The sequence below is a fragment of the Berghia stephanieae genome, chromosome 10 (assembly GCF_034508935.2).
Source record: "Berghia stephanieae isolate SIO BIC M18660-M18661 chromosome 10, UCSD_Bste_1.3, whole genome shotgun sequence".
In the NCBI taxonomy this organism is placed as follows: Eukaryota; Metazoa; Mollusca; class Gastropoda; order Nudibranchia; family Aeolidiidae; genus Berghia; species Berghia stephanieae.
In genome coordinates, this window is record NC_088369.1 from 3,154,008 (window position 1) to 3,173,976 (window position 19,969).

Here is a 19,969-nt window from a genome sequence, read left to right on the forward strand (position 1 = left end):
TAAGAACTTGACCTAAACCCCAGTCAGCCGATTGGACAACATGCCTATAACTGTTGTGCAGTGTGTGGAGCCCACATGACCCAATGTTAAGTGGAGACTGATTAAATTCACCCTAATTTTATCCCACAGTTGTCTAAACACTGACTAGTTGACATTTGGTCGATACATTGATAATTGAATCATGTTCTTGATGTCCAGGTGGGCAGCAACGGGTTCATCAAAGGAATGCAGAATGTCACTTGCACATGGATGTCCCAAAAAAATCAGATTCAGGTATCTTGTACAAACTTTTCCATCATGCCAGAAACGTAAATCTAAATCCATTTGCTTTTTTTTTTTGCAGCTCTCTGTTGAGGGACTCATCATAAAGCAATACGTATGGTCTACCTTCAACACATTTCCTTAACATTTTTGAAAAATGAGTGGCTAGGCCCATAAGAAGAGAGATCATTGTCTACTGATAGTACATATATAAGAAGTCACTGAGACAGATACATTGCCTTTGTCTCACCAAGAGTCATGCTTCTAGCTATTTCAGAATCAGGGAACATCCTCTGAAATATCTTCTACCCTGTGAATGAAATGAAAAATTACTGTCATTGAACTTAAGCACCCACAAAACTTCAGCATTAAGGACATCAGTCTTGGAAACAAAGCTTGATGTTGATAATTGTGGAAATGAGACAAAGGAACTAGTAGTATTACTGGAACATGATGTAGCAACAGACGCTGATGAAGATGGTCCTCCAGCTCGGTTAGAGCCAGCAGATGAAAAAAAAAAAGAAAACTCTGGATTCTGTTAGAACTAAGGGCCCTCACTTTATCTTTGTGGTTAGCTCCTTTAGAGTGGGATATTAGGACCTGTCTTCCCATAGTCTTAATGTCAGTGACTTTACAACACAGTTTGCAGTAAGCTTCACTGGGGTGAACATGACGTTTAATCCATACTTTAATGCAACGATTTATTTATAAAGGGTTTTAGATAATTTCTCCTTTTAGCTGACAACTCCCTGGTTGCATGTCCCAGTTGAGCCAATGCATCCGTGCAGTCTCTTTTTAGTGACTCAGCACCATTCTCGTTAAGCAGCAAGTTTGTTGTTGTTATTGCTGGTGCCGCCTTGACTACACTCCTTTGGATCTTAACTAAACTCAGATCTGCTTTAATTGCCTTATTAGGTAAGTGTTTCCAGATTTCTTTATTAACTGTTGGCACCACCAAATTGTCACAATTTTCTGGTCTAAGATGAGCTTCCAATCTCTTTTTCAACATTTCGGGATTGAGTTTGGTTGAAAACCGGCCTTTCACCACCTTTGCAAGGTCGCTCCTCACCTTCCCTCCAACTTTTTCTTCCTCATTGAATTCATCCTCCAAACTCCTCAAAAAACTATCACTATCACTCTCATCATTGTTCTCCTCACTCCTAGTCGTTTCTCGATTACTACACAACAAATCCTCTTCTTCTAAGTTTGATTCGACTTCGCCACCGTTATCAACGTCATCACTATCACTGTCGTCACTCCAGTATTTGTTGTGACCCAGTTTTATTCTTTTATACTTCGTCTTCTTCTCTCCATCCACATTCTTACGCTTCATCACAAGCTCCGTAAGCGAGTCAAACCGTGCTTCCCACTGTTTGTTCAACTCGCTCAGCATCGCCGCTACGTCACGCGCGAGCTGTCGTCACTTTCACTTGGTTGCGTCACTACGTCGTTTGTGGCGAATGGGTCACTGGTGACCTTATCTTTCTCCATTTTTCAAATGATAATTATTTCTGGACAAAAATGAGAGGGATAATAACATACATCATGAATCTTATCATGCACCAAGTTTGATAATAAAACGATATAATGTTTTATATATTTTATCGGGTGAAAACAGAAAGAAACCTTGACATTCATTTTTCATGTTGACCCAGTTTAGTTTTGTTTTTCCACCCCACTTTTATGGTCCATAGTGGACCTAATTCAGACGGAACACAGCCACTTTTAATGCAAACCATAACATGGTAAATTTTTTGTGCCAAGCTAAGGACACATCACCATTCATGTGCCAAACTAAGGACACAAGTGCTATAAACAAGTTGCACTGTTAAAATCCAACCAAGGGACTAGTGCAACAGCACAATGGTGACAATGAATTAAATAAATCAAAACAATGCGTGTCGATGACACCAGTGTGATTAGTTCTGCCAGTCTAATAAATGAGAGAAAAAAACAGGATAACCAATGTTACCATTACAAAGAAGAGCGTATTAAATATTTAATCATCTGTTATTATCCATATGTAACACCTCCTTACCTTATAACAGAATAGAAACTTTCGAATAGAAATAAACAACGGCCAGTTGACTTGAAAACGATGTTCAGAACTGACTTGTGCGCATACTCAGAGCATCTCATGTGATGCCTTCCACCAATCAGTGGTGTATTATAATCCATACTTTAAAATCAGCATCATGAATCCATGAATCTTGGGAAGTACTATTTCCAGGCATCGCTCCTCTCTAGATTTCAGGACAACTTCTATAATGTTATTTATTGAATCGAATTGAATTGAATTAATGTAGATGGTTCAGGCAAAGTATTCAATTTTGCCAATTCATCTTTCAAGGGTTTAGTCTGTGTGGTAGCACTGTGGATCATAGATTGTTGGCAAATCTGTCCAGAATCTGTCCAACTCAGCTTTGAAGGCGTTTACACTTTGTGAGCATTCACAACTCTCTCTGGCAAGTTATTCCAAGTATTAATTGTTCTAACAGAAAAGTAATTGCTTCCTGTCCTAAGTCTGCTGTGTTCTTTTTCTAATTCCATTGAGTGTCCCCTGGTAGGGCCTTGATTGTTGATCTGAAAATTTGGTCTCTTGCAGGTATACATTCCATGCATAAACTTAAATAATTCGATCATGTCACCTCTTTTTCTCCTATGTTCAAGACTTGGGAGTTTGAGTTTCTTCAGACGATCTGAGTATGGCAGGTCCTTAAGTGAAGACAATAATTTTGTGGCTTGTCTTTGGACATCTTCAACTTCTTGGCATAGAGTTTTATTACAAGGTTGCCAAACTGAGTTTCCATACTCTAGGATTGGCCGGACAAGTGCTAGAACTAGAATAGGAGGACAAATATTTCCTTGGTTAGAAAGTCAAATGTTCTTCTTACTAAACCAACTATTCTATTTGCTCTAGCAGTGATCCTTTGACAGGGTTCCCACTCGGTCGGGAAGTCGGGAAATGGTCTTGAATTTTTTAATTTCCTCAAGATCGGGAAAAAACGGTCTTGAAAATAAAAACGGTCTTGATTTTTTTTATTATCCGAGTCGGGAACTTTCAAATCGGGTGTGGTCATAAACGTGAAGTTTGGTGTCTTATTATTTACTTATTAAGCAGTGATGATAATCTCCCGCTGAATTTGCAGTGTCAAACATTTTCCTCAAAACCCCAAAATCACCATTATGTCTTATGTCATATTTTGACACCTGTGCTCAGTTTCGTGAAATTTGGTGACGGTCCCATCTTTATGACGCCGGGCCAGACAGAATGGCGCCAGATGTCACAGTTGATACAGAAGACCAGTGGTGTTCTTTGATTAGTTGATGGTTGAAGGGGAGGGATAAATGGGGTCTTTATTTTTTTTCTCTCTGATGTAGGTGCCTATTGCCTTTTTAATTTCTTTCTCTCTCTCTCTCTCTCTCTCTCTCTCTCTCTCTCTCTCTCTCTCTCTCTCTCTCTCTCTCTCTCTCTCTCTCTTTCTCTCTCTTTTGGCCTCTCTTTCTATTTCACTTTTCTTTTTTTTTAAAACGTAGAATTAATAGGGTCAATTCATAAATTATTCTGGTAGAGAAGTCTTCTCTCTCTCTCTCTCTCTCTCTCTCTCTCTCTCTCTCTCTCTCTCTCTCTCTCTCTCTCTCTCTCTCTCTCTATCTATCTATCTCTCTGTCGCAACCATCCATTAAATAATCTGGTTATACAGAGATACAATAAAGCAATGGTGATTGGCTTAGTTTACTCTTCCTTCTTTTGCCTTTGGACTATGGTTTGAAATTTGAGAGATTCTTTAGTTGTATTTATTAGCTGCATAACCACTAGGTTTCCATAACAAAGAGTTTGTAGCCTGCTATATCAAGTGAAAATTAAAAAAAAAAAAAAACACTTTCTGGCCTTTTATTTGGATATTATTGTAGGCCTTTAAAATGTTATGTGAAAAGAACCATTCATTAAATGTTTACAAAAAGTAAATTTTTGTCTAATCTGTCCCCGCAGTTTTTTTGCGGCCGCAAATTTCACCCTTGACCTCAAAAAGCCGCAAATTTTTATTTGGCCGCAAAAAGCCGCAATTTTCGCCGTTTTTAGGCTAAATTGACGATTTTTTGTTTTAAAAAAACCCCAAAAGCTAAAAAAAATTGTGAAAAGATTGCGACTTTCAATGCTAGCATCCAAAATTGGCACTAAATAACGGACAAACATGTCTAGGCCTAGCCTCCAGGCAAGGTTTTTATCAAAATGGTATTCATATGATTTTGGGTTTTTTTATATAGTAAAAGGTTAATATTTATAATTTAAGATAATAATTTAAATTGTATTTTAAATTTATATCCTATTATGCTGCAAACACTTTTGTTTCTTATAACATGATTTCTCTGAATGATTATCTACTTGTTAAGTAAGTAATAAATTATTATTTATTATCATTGTCTATAACTACTACAGAAAATAGAATTATCTAGTTTCAAGAATCTACAACCGCGACAATTAATGCTAACGAACTGACAAACGATTTGATATTTCATGAGGAAATTCCTATTTTTATTTTATTGCATTCAAAATTTTACTTTTCAAAGTTTAATTCGTTTCCTAAGAAAATTATCACATTTATCATTTATGTAAACAAAATGTGTTCTATTAAAATATTTTTCATGAAATGCAATTTCATTTTTAGCCACAAGTTGCACTTAGTTTTCATGATATGATTATGATTTTTCATGATTTTTTCCATGTTTTTCATTCAAAAACCCATTAGGCCTATATTGAAATATAAATCAATAATAATAATGCTCAAAATTGGATAGTAAGAAGAGAATACAAATTTAATGTGCCCCATTGGAAAATGGATTTTGTTTCTCTTTCCTTGTGAACAGCTATTTTTTCCTCTCCTTAATTAGTTTTTCAAATTTTGAATTTTTTATTTTTATGCGATTGTTCACTTTGATTTCCCAAATTTTAAGAAGTTAATAAAATATTTTGATTACTTCCTTCTTCTTTTTTTTTACTTACTTACTTACTATGGCTATTATTATTATTATTATAATATTATTTCAAACCATTCAAAATGTAAATAAAATCATGTTGACATGTTGTGACATCAATATTCTACAAAATGCCCTATTTGTGTCAATTTTTCACGTACATGTTGTTTTAATTGTTTGATTTTTGTAAAACTAGCGGCAAATTTTTGGCAAATTTTGCTATTTTGATGGCAAATTTTACCATTTTTTATGGCAAATTTTGGCGTTTGAAATGGCAAAAAAACTGCGGGGACAGTCTAATGATAAGAAGGGATTTACACTAATAGTAATATATCACGTATAATACAAAACGTTCCTGTGATTTTTTACATTTTGCTTGTGTTTAAGAGACCGAGAAATTTTCCTCCTTTTTGATAAATTACTATTATTATCACTGATTAAGCGATGTTAACCCTATTTTCATACTTGGGGGCCAAAAAGACCCCAGGGGTGTGTTTTTTATTCATAAAACAGTCAATTTTTGACGCAGAGACCTGAAATTTGGTGACTTTTCCTAAAATGATAAGGTCCATGACCATGTCAAATTTCATGCTTGTCACGTTCATAGTATACTTACACTGAGCATGCTCATTTGGAATTTGAGATTTTCCGATCTGGGGGCCAAATGGCCCCCATAACTTTCAAAGAGAAAAATACAGAAAGTACTATTTCCTGATTTGGGGGTCATTTGGCCCCCATGACTTTATAGAGAAAACGGATTGAAATTGGTCAGTACTGACCCTCGAGCGCTGGCACTTGTTGGTGGTTTTCCCATGCCAGGGACGAGTATGAGACCTATGCACATTTGACCCGCAATTCCTCGAAGTCTTGGGCTAGGGACTTGAAGTTTATCTATGGTTGTCATTCGTATTATAGGGTGTGAGGGGGTCAATCTTGTTGTTTATTCTATCCCCTTTGTTGTCCTTTTTAAGCTCTGCTCTCAAATTGTTAGTCCTCTCATGTTAAAATCCACTCGACATTTATCTTCTTTTGTCAATTGTTTTTCTGACGCGAAAGATTTAAAACTGGCCTATGGGAACACTTTCTGTCAAGATTTTAGGATGCACTGGAACTGGAAGGAGAGGAGTTGGTCCCTGTGCTAAACGAATACCGTAGAACATGAAAGTAACGTACTCGGAAATAGCGAGAACTCGGAAATAGCGAGTAAAATCTAAATCCCCGTTTTTTCCCCTTATTTGAGTCAATAAAATTAGCATGAAAGTAGCGAGTATGAAAAAGAGGTCAACTCGGAAATAACGAGCATTTCCTGCCCCAGCCTAGGACTGCGAACGAAGTAAAGCAAAACAAGAGACAATGGCAATTTAAATATTTTTAGCCTAGCCTCTTTTCTTTTCTTATTTTTCGTTACGAGTAATATTACATAGTAGCCTAGTCTGTAGTAGTACATAATAGGCGAAACAAATTTGGGTGAGGGTTGGGTTTGTGTGTGTGTATTGGCGGTGGGGGTCAATTATTCAACCAATGTGGTGCCACGCGACGCGCGAGGTAAGCACATGTCAACATGCCTCACTTCGCAGCATCGGTCAGCGAGTAGCATCGTTAACGAACGACACGATCAGCGAGAGATGGGAGTCTGGAACCATTATTTCAATGGGTCAGTGATTGAGTGATGCGCTTGCTTACCTCATCAAACATGCCGAGTGCATACAAACACTCGCGCGCACACACACACACACACACACACACACACACACACACACACTTCTATGTTCTTGTTTTTTTTTCTAGTCATGATTTTACTTGAAAAAAAAAAATACAAAAAACAAGAAAAAACCAAGCATTCTGCCACTTCTGTGAAGAAATTGAAATAGGGGCGACGGCTTTTACTCGAATTACACACTGAGGGGAATAACCAGCAATATTATAACCTTTCCTGGCAACTCGGGAATAGCGAGAACTCGGAAATAGCGAGTAATCAGGAGTGGACCCGTCGAACTCGCTATTTCCGAGTTCTACTGTATCCACCTATCGTATGATAGTGCTAATATGTGGTTGCAATATATATTGTGGTGGAGGCAGTAATGAGAAGTACAGAAAGTATAATTGCGAGAAATGGTGACGTCACATCTTCTACTCTTCCGGTTCCAAACTCCTGGGATTTGACCAGTCCTTTGGAGGACTTATAATGAAAAGGTTACATATTGAATCATAAGGTGCATAACTTTTTTAGTTTCAGTTAGTAGCAGGATGTATACCGTAGGCAGATTCTTAAGATTTTGGGACATAATAGACGACTAGCATATATTTAGACTAGAAAATAAGATGCCATCAATCTGAAACCAGAAGATCAATTACAAAAGGTATCCAGTCCTCCGGAAGAGTGGTTTTACACTTGCATTGAGATCGGAACAGCTGGGTGGGGATCCTGACCTCCCATAGTGGGCAGGGGGTTACATACTGTGTCTTCTATCCCCTTATGTCTGTTTTCCAACATGCTTTCTGTCTTTGTCTTGGCATGAGATTACTTGGTTTTGTCCTGGCCCTGCCGGAGTCCTAGATGAGAGGGAAACAGTCAAATGCATTGTTATTGTTTTGGGAGATATTTTTTTCCTTGTAAATCATCTCTCTGTTATGTATTATTAAATTTGTTATTTTTAATGTATAATGAAATGTAAGCATTTGAGTGTATTCCTCTATGTTGGATCTTGTGCTTGTGTCTGGGTGAGACTTATAGGTGATATCAGACTAAGTACATTGATGGTATGCTCTTGGAATCTACATCTGATCCCTATTTGTTCCCAGTTCCCCAATGTCTTACTTTTTCTTGTGTGCTGTATTTGTAATTCTAGAACTTTTTACTATCCCATTTTCTTCCTTTTTACTTGCGCTGATATAACCTAAATGTGTTGCAAGCGCCGTAAAACCCTTAAAAACAAAACAAAAACAGATCGGAACAGTTTTTTTGACATCACACCTGTGTTTACTCTAATGATGATGTAGTTGTGGTGATGATGAAGAGATCAAATGTTGGTGATGGGAATAGATGCTGTGCGATTGGCCAAGAAGCTCACAACATTGCCATCCGAAAATATAACGGACCAACACACAAAACTATGTGTAACCTTGAACGTTGATTGTCTTGCATTAAGTGCCTTTTATCTCAACTTGTGTCTTAGACAGTGGATAAACTTTAAGAATAATCATAGAATCTAGGATCAACCCCGGCTTATTTACCCGTATGACTTTTAGAACTTGATTCAAGAGCTGTAACTCATAACAAACAGTTTATCTCGTCTTATCAATGCTTTGATTCTAATTTGTCCAGATCAAAATCTCTGGTCTTAGTTACAACAATCTTGTTTTCAAGACAAAGTCAATTAATTCAATCCTAACTTCAGTTGCCCAAAATATAATAAACTAAAAGCTTGTCTGTCGCTCCCGTTTGTCGAAACATGATAAATGAAGACGTGTATAAACCAGAAAGTGCGAGCGATGTGAAGGTCGCCATGCCCTACAAACTGTGCGTGATATTATTATCGTTATTATTATGTCGTCTTCAAACCATAACAATCATATTCGCGGAACCCAATTTATAACATTTCCAAACGATTTTGTATCCAAGTCGTTCTGCCCTCCAAACTATACAAGATATTATCGTATCCAGACCGCAACCACCGATATTCTGGGAACTCTTTTCACAACATATGTCACCTATAACTTCCAAACGGTATTATATCTGAATTAACTAAATAGCAAAATGGATTTAACAGTAAAACGATTGGTCATTACATGTGAAATTATAGATTTTGTCAGTTTAACAAATTTTGATCATTCTCTTTAATAAAACACAAAAACTCAACACGAGTTTAATAATAGATTTTGTGCATAAAATCAATTGTGAACATTTTCAATCAGCCCGACATGACACCGTTTAGAGGAACTAAGTAACAAATTTTCATGACTTTCAAACCGGATGTTTTTTCCTACACTTGAACGATTGTCATTGTGTTCCCTATCTCTTATGTAGATATTCAAAATCTTCACTCCTCGCGGATTCCTTTATAATAATTCTATTCATTCCAAATAGACGATCTTGGAAATTGTCAAGACATGCCTAGACCAGTCTAAGAATAATTTACAATAATGTCATAAAATAATAAATCTGCTCTTTCTTAGGTCGTCACGGTTTTGATTATGAATTTAGAACTGAAACCAGCAACAAGCTGGCGTGGGCTGAATGAGCGAACAAAAACAAACAAAACAAAAGAAACGAAAAACTATTTTTTAAAAACAACAAAAAAACAAATACATAGATAGAATGGACAACATAAAATAATAAGAATCTTATGGCGGCATAAAACAACGAGAGTCATTCCATTGCCCCACACGTTAAACTTAAATCAAATTTGTCTAAGTGTTACTAACAGTCATGGGATAAGCTGGCCTGGGATTTTTTACATAATTTTATTACTAATGGAATAATCCAGTAGTGACGAATAAGTTCGAAAAGGTCTTTGTCAGCTCTGACGAACTGTGTTCGACAGTACTGATCAATTGCCGGTGGTACCTCTTATTTAGCGCTGGCACAGATTGGTCAGTATTGACCAATAGCCCTAGCCTAGAAAAAAATACTACAGATTTCAACAAAGGAAGCTCTTTCTTTCATTTCACTTCACAATTTTCAATAATAATAATAATAATAATAATAATATAATAATAATAATAATAATAATAATAATAATAATAATATAATAATATAATATTAATAATATATAATAATATATTTTTATAGGCCTAGTGCAGCATAATTTAGACCACACAACGGATTGCTGATTTTTTAAAAACAACATACAAACTATTTAGTTTGCAAATTCATTACAATATGACTGAGACATAACGTAGACATTCAAGCTATCAATTTAGTTCACCTAGACATTGAAAAACGGTACTAGAAAATAAATCACTTTTCATATAAGAACAAATATGTGGGAAGGATTTATATATGACGAATGATGCTTGTTTGCACTGCTGTTGACATGGCTTTCAATCTTGTATGTATATATCATGCATTGTTCCCTTATTACGGTCATCTTCTATATGTATTGAGGTATGAGTGTATGTGTGTGTGTGTATGTGTGTGTGTGTGCTTTGCATGTCAAGGTTAAAGATATATGTTTGCACATCACACATACATGAGTGCATTTAAGTTGTTATACTATCTTTACCACGTGTATCATTATTGTAATCTTTCAATCAATTTAATATTAAGGGCATTATAAGGATTTTATCCTATTTCGCCCTATACCATATGTTATATTATGTTATGTTAAGGTAGGGTACACACAATAAGAAAAGATAAGCAAGACAAGAAAGTAAGGCAAGTTTTGTAAAAAACATTAAATTGAATATTAACACTTTCATTTATCCATTATTATTGCTTCATCATTTCATATTTGGCGATTCATTCTAGCTAGTACTACAATCATAAAATTAATGATACTATCAATTCATTTTTATTACATAGGATAAGTATAAGAATCATCTTCATTCGTCACAGTTCTAATGAAAAAAAAGTAAAGAGATAGTACTTATTTGGATGTTTCTTGATAAGAGTTGATGAAAAAGTAGGCAACTGAACCTGGCGCTCATCATATTGGACAGCAAACAGGAAACAAAATTACCTAAGTCAATTATTGTAGATGCCATCTACCAGTAAGTTGTGGATCAAATTGACACGACTACGTCACTAAATAAATAGATGCATGATGTAAAAACAAAAACAACAACATGATTTAACCCTATACATTTAATGAGAAAATATTATTTTAACTGAATTTTCCATAGTAAAATCATGGGGGTCAAATGGCCCCAAAATAAGAAAATAGGACTTTCTAGTATTTTTCTTTTTTCAAGTCAGGGGGGCCAAATGGCCCCCAAAAAAGAAAATAGGACTTTCTATTTTAGTATGAAAATAGGGTTAAGTTAACTGCTAATCATCATGCCTGGTGGAAGTTCCAGTTTTTTTTTTTTATTTACGTTTATCTTATTTTATAAAGCAGATATTAAGTGACATCAATTTGGTTCTGCTCAGATAAAATTAAAGCTGGCGCTAAATTAATCAAAATCTCAAATTGTTCATTCTCATTCGCTCACCCGGCATTTGTCAACCGGAATTAGGGTCGGTTTGGAATACCTACTGGAACATTCCAGGAGTTCTGGACCAAATATCCGGCTTTCAAAGACTGGTTAAAAAATACTAGCAGCAATCTTGAAACATACTGCATATTGTGTAAAAAAAAGATTTATATCAAGACCATGGGAAGGTCTGCTTTGACTTCCCACATGCAAGGGAACAATCACAAGTCACTAGCATTGGCTATATCTAGGAGTGAGGGGGTCGTTACTTAACTTTGTTGCAAAGCCGTCTACATCTACTTGCTCTTGCGTTTCTGATTCAACGCAGCCACAGGTGATGCCAACGCCTTCATCATTAGATAGTTTTGTGTGTAAGTCTGATGTCATTGATGCTGAGATTTGGTGGTGTGTGTGAACGGCAATGAAAAACCACTCTGTCAGTTCGAATGAAGACATTGACTACTTTTATTTGAAACAAAAGTTCAGTCGATACAAAATTTAGTTGTGGAGAAACTATTGGTCTTGAAAAAAATTTGGCAGTCTTGAATTTTGAAATGGGTTTTGAGTGGGAACCCTGCTTTGAACATGTTCTTTGAACGACAATTTGCCATGTTATGACATGTTTTGATGTCTTGTCGTTCTTAGTCCAAAAGATACGGGTCTACACTCACTAAAATAAAAATAATCCTTTTGAATGAAAGCAAACACACACACACACACACACGCGCGCGCGCGCGCAAAAAAAACACACATAAAAAAACAAGGAAATCTCAACTATCTGGATGGTCTACATCTATTTCACAAAGAGGCAAGAACAATGAAAATTGGCTCGCTTCATAGATTCACCGGCTGTCTTACAAACAATGAGATGAGTTAGCTAGAGATTAAAATGAGCGCAAATATGCGCATGAAAGTCTGGGCATCTAAATTTAGTGAGAATACCATAATCGAAAACATAATCTCTGACAAAAATAGAACAGATACCTACGGGTCGTCGGAGATAAATAATGTTTTACATATAGGTCTCCTGAACACTCGACCATTCAATAACAAAACAATTTTAATTCAAGATTTAATTATTGAAAAAGACTGTGATATTCTTATAATTACAGATTCCTGGTTGACATGTCAACCTAATAGTCAATACGATTCAATAGTCTGATGTCACGTCGCCTGGCAACGGCGGCCATCTTGGTTCTAAAAGAAAATCATTATTTTTTATTTTTCATGCTGGCTAGAACTTTTCATATGTCTTGTGATCAGAATGTGTAAAAGTCAAAACATGATCAAATGTATGTGTTTTTTTTTTCTTCTGGATACGCTTTATACTCGCCGGAGAAATATTTCATACGGTCGTCCGCCATTGTTCCGATAGTTTAGAGCCAGTGTTGCTAAGTTACCATGCGTCATTAGGAAGGAAGTGACGGTACGACTATTGAATCCTATTGATACCTAATGGATATAGTGCTTTTTATGCAAATAGACAAACTGGAAAAGGTGGAGGAGTTATGATCTTATTTAAATCATCACTGTGTTTAACTGAAGTGAAGCCAGTCACATACAAGACCTTTGAACCTTTGGAAGTTATTTTAAAAATCAAAAATATTGTATACAGAATAATTGGCATTTATCGTCCGCCATATTCTCAAAAACATACTTCAAACACTAAAATATTTTTCGAGGATTTTGAAAAATCATTCACGAGAGATGTGTCAGACGAGAAAAACTTTTGGTGATGGGGGATTTTAATTTTCAACTAGACAACATGAATGACAGTGGCTGCAAAATGTTTACACAAATTTTTGAATCTCAAAATCTAATGCAGCATGTCGCTGACCCTACCCATATTGGCGATCATATACTTGACCTTGTCTTAGCTGATAAAAATGACAAATACCTAATATCAGTCAACTTTGAAGACTGCTCTATTTCTGATCATAGCTATATTTCTGCTGTCGTTAACGTCTCGAGACCTAAACCTCAGAAGAGACTTTTAACCTTTCGAAAAACCAGAGATATTAATTTTAACGCTTTTTCTAATGATATTCAAATCTCCTACCTGAATGAGATAATTTTATCTTCCAATTCTGTATCCGACATGGTGGATCAATATAACAATATTTTATCTGAAATTCTTAATAGGCATTGTCCCCTTACCGTAAAAAAATATTATTTTAAGACCCAATAAGCAGTGGTATACGGATGATATTAGAGAGCTTAAAATGTGTACGCGGTCAAAAGAAAAACTGTGGAGGAGAACTGGACTAGAAATACATCGTCAATTATATATTTCGAGCAAAAACAAAAGAAACAATCTAATAGTCAGAACAAAAGAGAATTATTTAGAATCAACCATAATAACAAATAAAAGACAGCCCGAGAAATTATTCAAAATCATCAAAAATATTACAAACAACCCCTGTAAATAAGAATTGCCTACCAACTCTCCAACTGATCTCCCAGGTCGTTTTTCAGATTATTTTCAAGATAAAATAAAAAACATACGATAACCACTCAACACCCTTGGACATTCATCCCGACAGGACATTGACTATCGTCTAGATTGTAAAAGCCATCATAGAGATATGGAAACTTTTGATTTCTTTGAACCCGCATCTGAGGAGGAAGTTTTGTTAACTATAAACTCTTCACCACCCAAAGCGTATTATTTAGATCCTGTCCCTACATGGATTGTTAAAGCATGTGCCAGAGATCTGGTTACACCCATAGCTTTTATTGTAAACAATAGTCTGTCGTCACCGGTCGTACCAAAAAGTCTTAAGCAAGCAGTGGTGACTCCACTATTAAAGAATTCCAATTTAGATGAACAATCAAACAATTATAGACCTGTTTTGAATCTATGCTTTCTTTCTAAAATCATTGAAAAATTGTATCCAAAAGAGTACAAAGATTCTTAAAACAAAACGAGCTTTACTGTAAATTCCAATCTGCATACAGACCGAGCCACAGTACAGAAAGTGCTCTTATTAGAGTTCAAAATGATATTGTTAACTATGCCCAAGATAAAAAATCAGTATTGCTAATTATGCTTGACCTGAGCGCTGCTTTTGATACGATCGATCATGACATTCTATTGCATCGACACTTAATAATGTTTTTAGATTCAATGGGCATGTGTTCTGAATTGGTTCCGGTCCTATCTCTCCGACAGGAGTCAAACAATAATGCTCAATCATACTCAGTCTGGTGTAACTGAGTTGAAATATGGAGCTCCGCAAGGAACCATCATTGGACCTCTTCTTTTTACTCTTCTTTATACACAGCCTCTCGGGAGAATTATTCATTCTTTTTCAGTTTACTTCCATATGTATGCCGATGACACGCAGCTTTATGTACCTTTATCTGAGGATGATGAAGTTAGCGTGTCGCGGAAAGTTGAAGGTTGTATCAATGAAATGAAAAAATGGATGGATATAAACAAATTGATATTGAATGAAAAAAAAACCGAGGTGCTGTGTATAAAGAATAAATCTTGTAGAAATAGTATTAAAATAGATAAGATTGATGTAGCAATTTGCAAAGTTTTTATTTCTAATTCCTATGCTCGCAATTTGGGTGCATTTTTTTATAACAATATGTCCATGAATAATCATATCACCAAAAGTATCCAAAGCTGTCACTACCATCTTAAAAATATTGGTCGTATTAGGTCCTTGATTGATACTGAAATCACTAAAACGCTTGTCACTTCTTTCATTCTTAGTAGACTTGCCTACTGCAATGCTCTGCTCATTGGTTGTCCCAATTACAATATTCAAAGATTGCAGAATGTTCAGAACAGGGCGGCTAGATTGGTGATGTTATCAAAACGTGACGATCCTATCTCCCCTGTATTGGTGATGTTATCAAAACGTGACGATCCTATCTCCCCTGTTTTGGTGATGTTATCAAAACGTGACGATCCTATCTCCCCTGTTCTAGAAGTTCTTCATTGGCTGCCGGTGTAGCAGCGCATGGAGTTCAAGGTGTTATGTTTTTGTTATAGCTCATTTCATGACCTGTCACCACCCTTTTTTAAACGATCTTGTATTTCACTATACACCTTGCAGATCGCTAAGATCTAATAGTATGCTTCTTCTGACAGAGGTACCCTCAAAGTCTTTGTTTCACAACAAATCCTTCCTAGTGACTGCGCCCAGGTTGTGGAACTTTGGGTTTGTTTTGTTTCAGTTTTGATCTTAAGTTCACACTGATAATTTCGACGGTATAACTGAAATTTTGTTTGTTTGTTTGTTGTTGTAATTAATCAATTCAAATGCGTTTCGTTAGAATAAGTTATTAATGTTAGTGAGTAATATTGGTCTAAGTATGTAATGTGTATGTATGTTCGTGTATGGGTGTAAATATATATGTGTGTGAGTTTGTGTGCATGTGTATGTTTTTGTTTTTTTTCATATGTATTCTCAAAATTGTCAAAGAAAGAAAGTTTAAATGACAATGACAATTAATATTGTAAAGCACCGCTGAGCACTTAGAGTGGAAGTTGAGCGCTATATAAATAACTTATCACAACTACTACGTTCTTTCGGTTTGTTTTATTAAATGTGACCCTCCGCCTCAAAACGGTATTAAGTCGGATTTTTCAATTTTGGGTTTTTGGTACCCAATCATAGCTTATAATATTATGCTTAAAATTTTGATACCAAATTTATAAAATTATGATTATTCATTGCCCAACTATGACCGTTTGAAGGAGGGAGAGTGTAAAAACCAAGTTTTGAGAAAATCGACTTTGAAGTGAGGCACCGTTTTCACACATAATCAAATCAATGGGCAAAGATAACTCCTCAGATACGGGCATTGAAAATTTGACGAGAATAGTAAAATTTGCAGAGACGCCAATTTTCAATTTGACTCACAGGAATTTCAGACACCACTCGGAGGAATTTCAATGCCGAAAGAGGAATTTCCGCACACACAAAAGGGAATTGGGATGATATTTGGTATTGTGTTTACATATTGACTAGATCTAAATAGATAACTGATTACAAATATTTTCTGATATATGAACACATTGCCAAATACAACCCCAAAGTTTCCTTATTTCAAGTGAAGAAAAGCTCCAAAACATAATGATGGTAGTGAGGATGATGTTGTGTTGGTGGTTGTAGTAGTAGTAGTAGTAGTAGTAGTAGTAGTAGTATAGTAGTAGTAGTAGTAGTAGTAGTAGGAGTAGTAGTAGTAGTAGTAGTAGTGGTAGTAGTAGTAGGAGTAGTAGTAGTAGATGTAGTAGTAGTAGCAGTAGTGTAGTAGTAGTATGTAGTAGTAGTAGTAGTAGTAGTAGTAGTAAGTAGTAGTAGTAGTAGTGATGATGATGTCATAATGGCTGTTGTAGTAGTAGTAGTGGTAGTGATGATGATGTGGTGGTGGTGGTGGTGGTGACTGTGGTTTTAGTAGTGGCAGTGGTTGTAGTAGTGGTGATGATGTGGTGTGGGTGGTTGTAGTAGTGTGATGATGTAGTGGTAGTGGTTGTAGTAGTAATGACGATGTGGTGGTGGTGGTTGAAGTAGTAGTGGCAGTGATGATGTGGGTGGTGGTGATTGTAGTAGTAGTGATCGTGATGAAGATGCGGTGGGGGTGGTTGTAGTGTGTGTGTGTTGGTGTGTGTGTCTGTGTGTGTGTGTTTGAGAGAGAGAGAGAGAGAGAGAGAGAGTGCTAAAAAGTGCATCAAGTGATAAGTAGAGCAACACGAACTTGAAAAACTAACGAGGCTAAAGTTTGAGGTCAAAGTATTTGTTATTAGCTAATATTGGCACGTGCAGCAAGGTGAACATGAACATTAATCCAGTGAGCGCAATTTATTGATTTATTGTGTGTGTGTGTGTGTGTGGTGTGTGTGTGTGTGTGTGTGTGTGTGTGTGAAGGTGGGGAGAGAAAGACAGAAAGACGGTAAGTGGGGACCAAAATCGTGTGCGACTGATTGCAGGGATCGGGTCCCTAACCCTAACCCAGCGACCCAGACGATTCGCATCACCGGAACACAATTCAACGTCCACGGGGACCTAATATTGCCTAACACATTCATGTGTAGCGTTGGTGACGGCAGCTGTCTTTTTACTCGCTCTGTATTTACATGGATTTGTTATATAGTATATTCATTTACTTGGACTAATTTTTACATGTGGAGATTCTTCAATTCCTTGTGTTTGATGTGCTACAAATTTTGAAAGTATGTATAAGATGAAATTTTAGATATTATTGAAAACTGTCTTTGAATTTTACAATTTTTACTTCCACAATCGCCATATTTTAATTATTCTACACACATCAGTCAACAGTTTTCACTCCATTTCGACCACTTTTACCAACCAGCACTCACTGAGCACATCACTGACATTTTAAACCTGTTCCTGCACTGTGTTTAACAACCCCAATTCCTGCACTGTGACCCTCACATAAGGAAAAAAAACCGTAATATTCCTATTCCAGCACTGTGCACAATTGTACCCCAGACTCATGAGAGCAATTTAATCTTTATATTCATATTCCTGCACAATGGGGTACCTATGTATCCTACACATATATGAGAAATATATAAATACTGTATGGATTCCTTTTTTTCAGCACAATAAATGCATTTCAGATGAATGGAGATTTATTTTAATATTAATGTAATTTATGTGCTTTGGGTACAAATGTTGTTCATGTTGAATGCATGTGCCTCTTCTTTTATCTAATTGATACTTATGGTGTGCAATTCCAGTCAATTCATTGCACAGGCCATATGAAATAGAATTTTCATTTCATATAGTACACGCAACCTGTAGGGCCTCTTTCTGTTCTACCATTCTTATAATATCTATCATGCCTTATATTCGGTTATCTTCAAACCTAAGACAAAGGGATGTTGTTGTCAAATACATTATCCAAAGACAATGCCAAGGCTACTGTTACTATTATTACCATCCAACAAGCTACTGACCATGATCAAGATTGTTTGTCTTTGCTACAAACCTATGCTGGTGATCCTCTGACGTCTTTAGTTGTATTCCCATGTCGTTTTGCTTCACACACATGTAATAGAGTCAGACAACCGGGTAGCTGATGCCGGCGAGTGTAGTTACTGATAGAGACAACCGGGTAGTTGATGCCGGCGAGTGTAGTTACTGATAGAGACAACCGGGTAGTTGATGCCGGCGAGTGTAGTTACTGATAGAGACAACCGGGTAGTTGATGCCGGCGAGTGTAGTTACTGATAGAGACAACCGGGTAGTTGATGCCGGCGAGTGGTAGTAGTGGTATTGGCAGAGTGTAGAGGCCGTGGGAGTGGATGGATTCGGTCCCGGGATCGACTTAGGAGTTCCAGACTGTAACTGCGGCGGTGGTGCTCAAGTGAGGAAGATAGATCGAGACAATGAAGTGACAGTTTAGTACTACTGTTAGTGATAGTAGCATGACTTCATGTGTCAAAAGTAGAAGTAGGGAGTTGATTTCATGAGCGAAGAGCACACACCGCAGTCAAGTCCAGAGACACCATAGTCTACCCGAGTCCTAGCCCATCCACTCCAGGGTAGTGGAGGCGATCAAACAACAAAGGCCAGGATGTATAATGATGAAGTCTTTATTCAGGAACAATGGAACAGATCATTCTTTTGTATCGTATTCTATAGGCAAGTCAGTCGCAATGATTTTTTTTAGACCCAGGCCATCCTATCTAATGACCCTCTTAATTAGTAACAATTTTATTTGTTAGGTTTATTATTAAACTTATGTTTTGTGGTAGTAGCAGTAGAAATGCATTGGCATTAACTGCTTCTGTATCGTTCGTTATAATTAATATATATATTTTTTTTGGTTAAAGGATGAAGTAAAAGGTTGAAATATTAATGTTGCCTAACGCGTTCATGGAGGGTGGGGGGTTAATTGGGCAGTTGGTCAGTTAGGGGATATATTGGGTTGGTGGTTTGTAATAAATTTTGTTACTTTATTAGATCATTTAATTTAACAATTAAATAGCTGATCGCGGTTGGATGTGGAGAGTAGATAAAATGTGTTGTTGTGATTGGTGGATGACAGAGATCCTGTACCAATCGGTTTATCGGTTTATTGATGATTAAGAGCTGTTTGTAATGTTCTTTAGATAAATTGTCTGGGACTGGTAGAGGTTTAATAGGGGGGGGGGGTTGGATTCTGTGGGTTTTGATTGGTGGAAGTTGAAAATCTGCAGCCTATCAGCTGATCGGAATATTCGAACTTCTGTAATATGGGGTTATTTGTGGAAGGGAGGTTAGGTTTAGGTTTTAGGTTGGGTGGGGGTGGGGGGGGGGAGGTTTCTGAATTGTTTCTGTTGGTGGGATGTTGAGTACACGGGCCAATCGTCTTGTGGGCTTATTAATTGTTGTGGTTGGTTGTTGTTCTTGGGCTATTGTTAAATTATGGGAGTAGATTGGAACTGGTGATGAAGGTGATTATGTTTTTAAAAAGAAACTGTTGATTAATTTGTTAGTAACCTATTCCCTTGCTCCCTAAGGAGTCCAAGGGTGGACTCTAGCCGAGCGTCATTCGCTGCTTTAACTACTGGGCACATGGTCTTTCCCTATGTAGCATTGGTTATTTTATTATTCTATGAACATGG

The 19,969-nt window shown here is 36.6% G+C and overlaps 1 protein-coding gene across 1 annotated transcript in view; it reads left to right on the top strand.

Annotated features, from left to right (window-relative positions):
• The first annotated feature begins 17,341 nt into the window (after positions 1-17,341).
• The window catches only part of LOC144955977 (uncharacterized), a 63,103-nt gene continuing 60,475 nt past the window's right edge, over positions 17,342-19,969 (top strand). The window contains exon 1 of the mRNA XM_078886239.1: positions 17,342-17,563. The gene's annotated coding sequence lies outside the window, so the exon portion shown is untranslated. The remainder of the gene's footprint in view (positions 17,564-19,969) is intronic.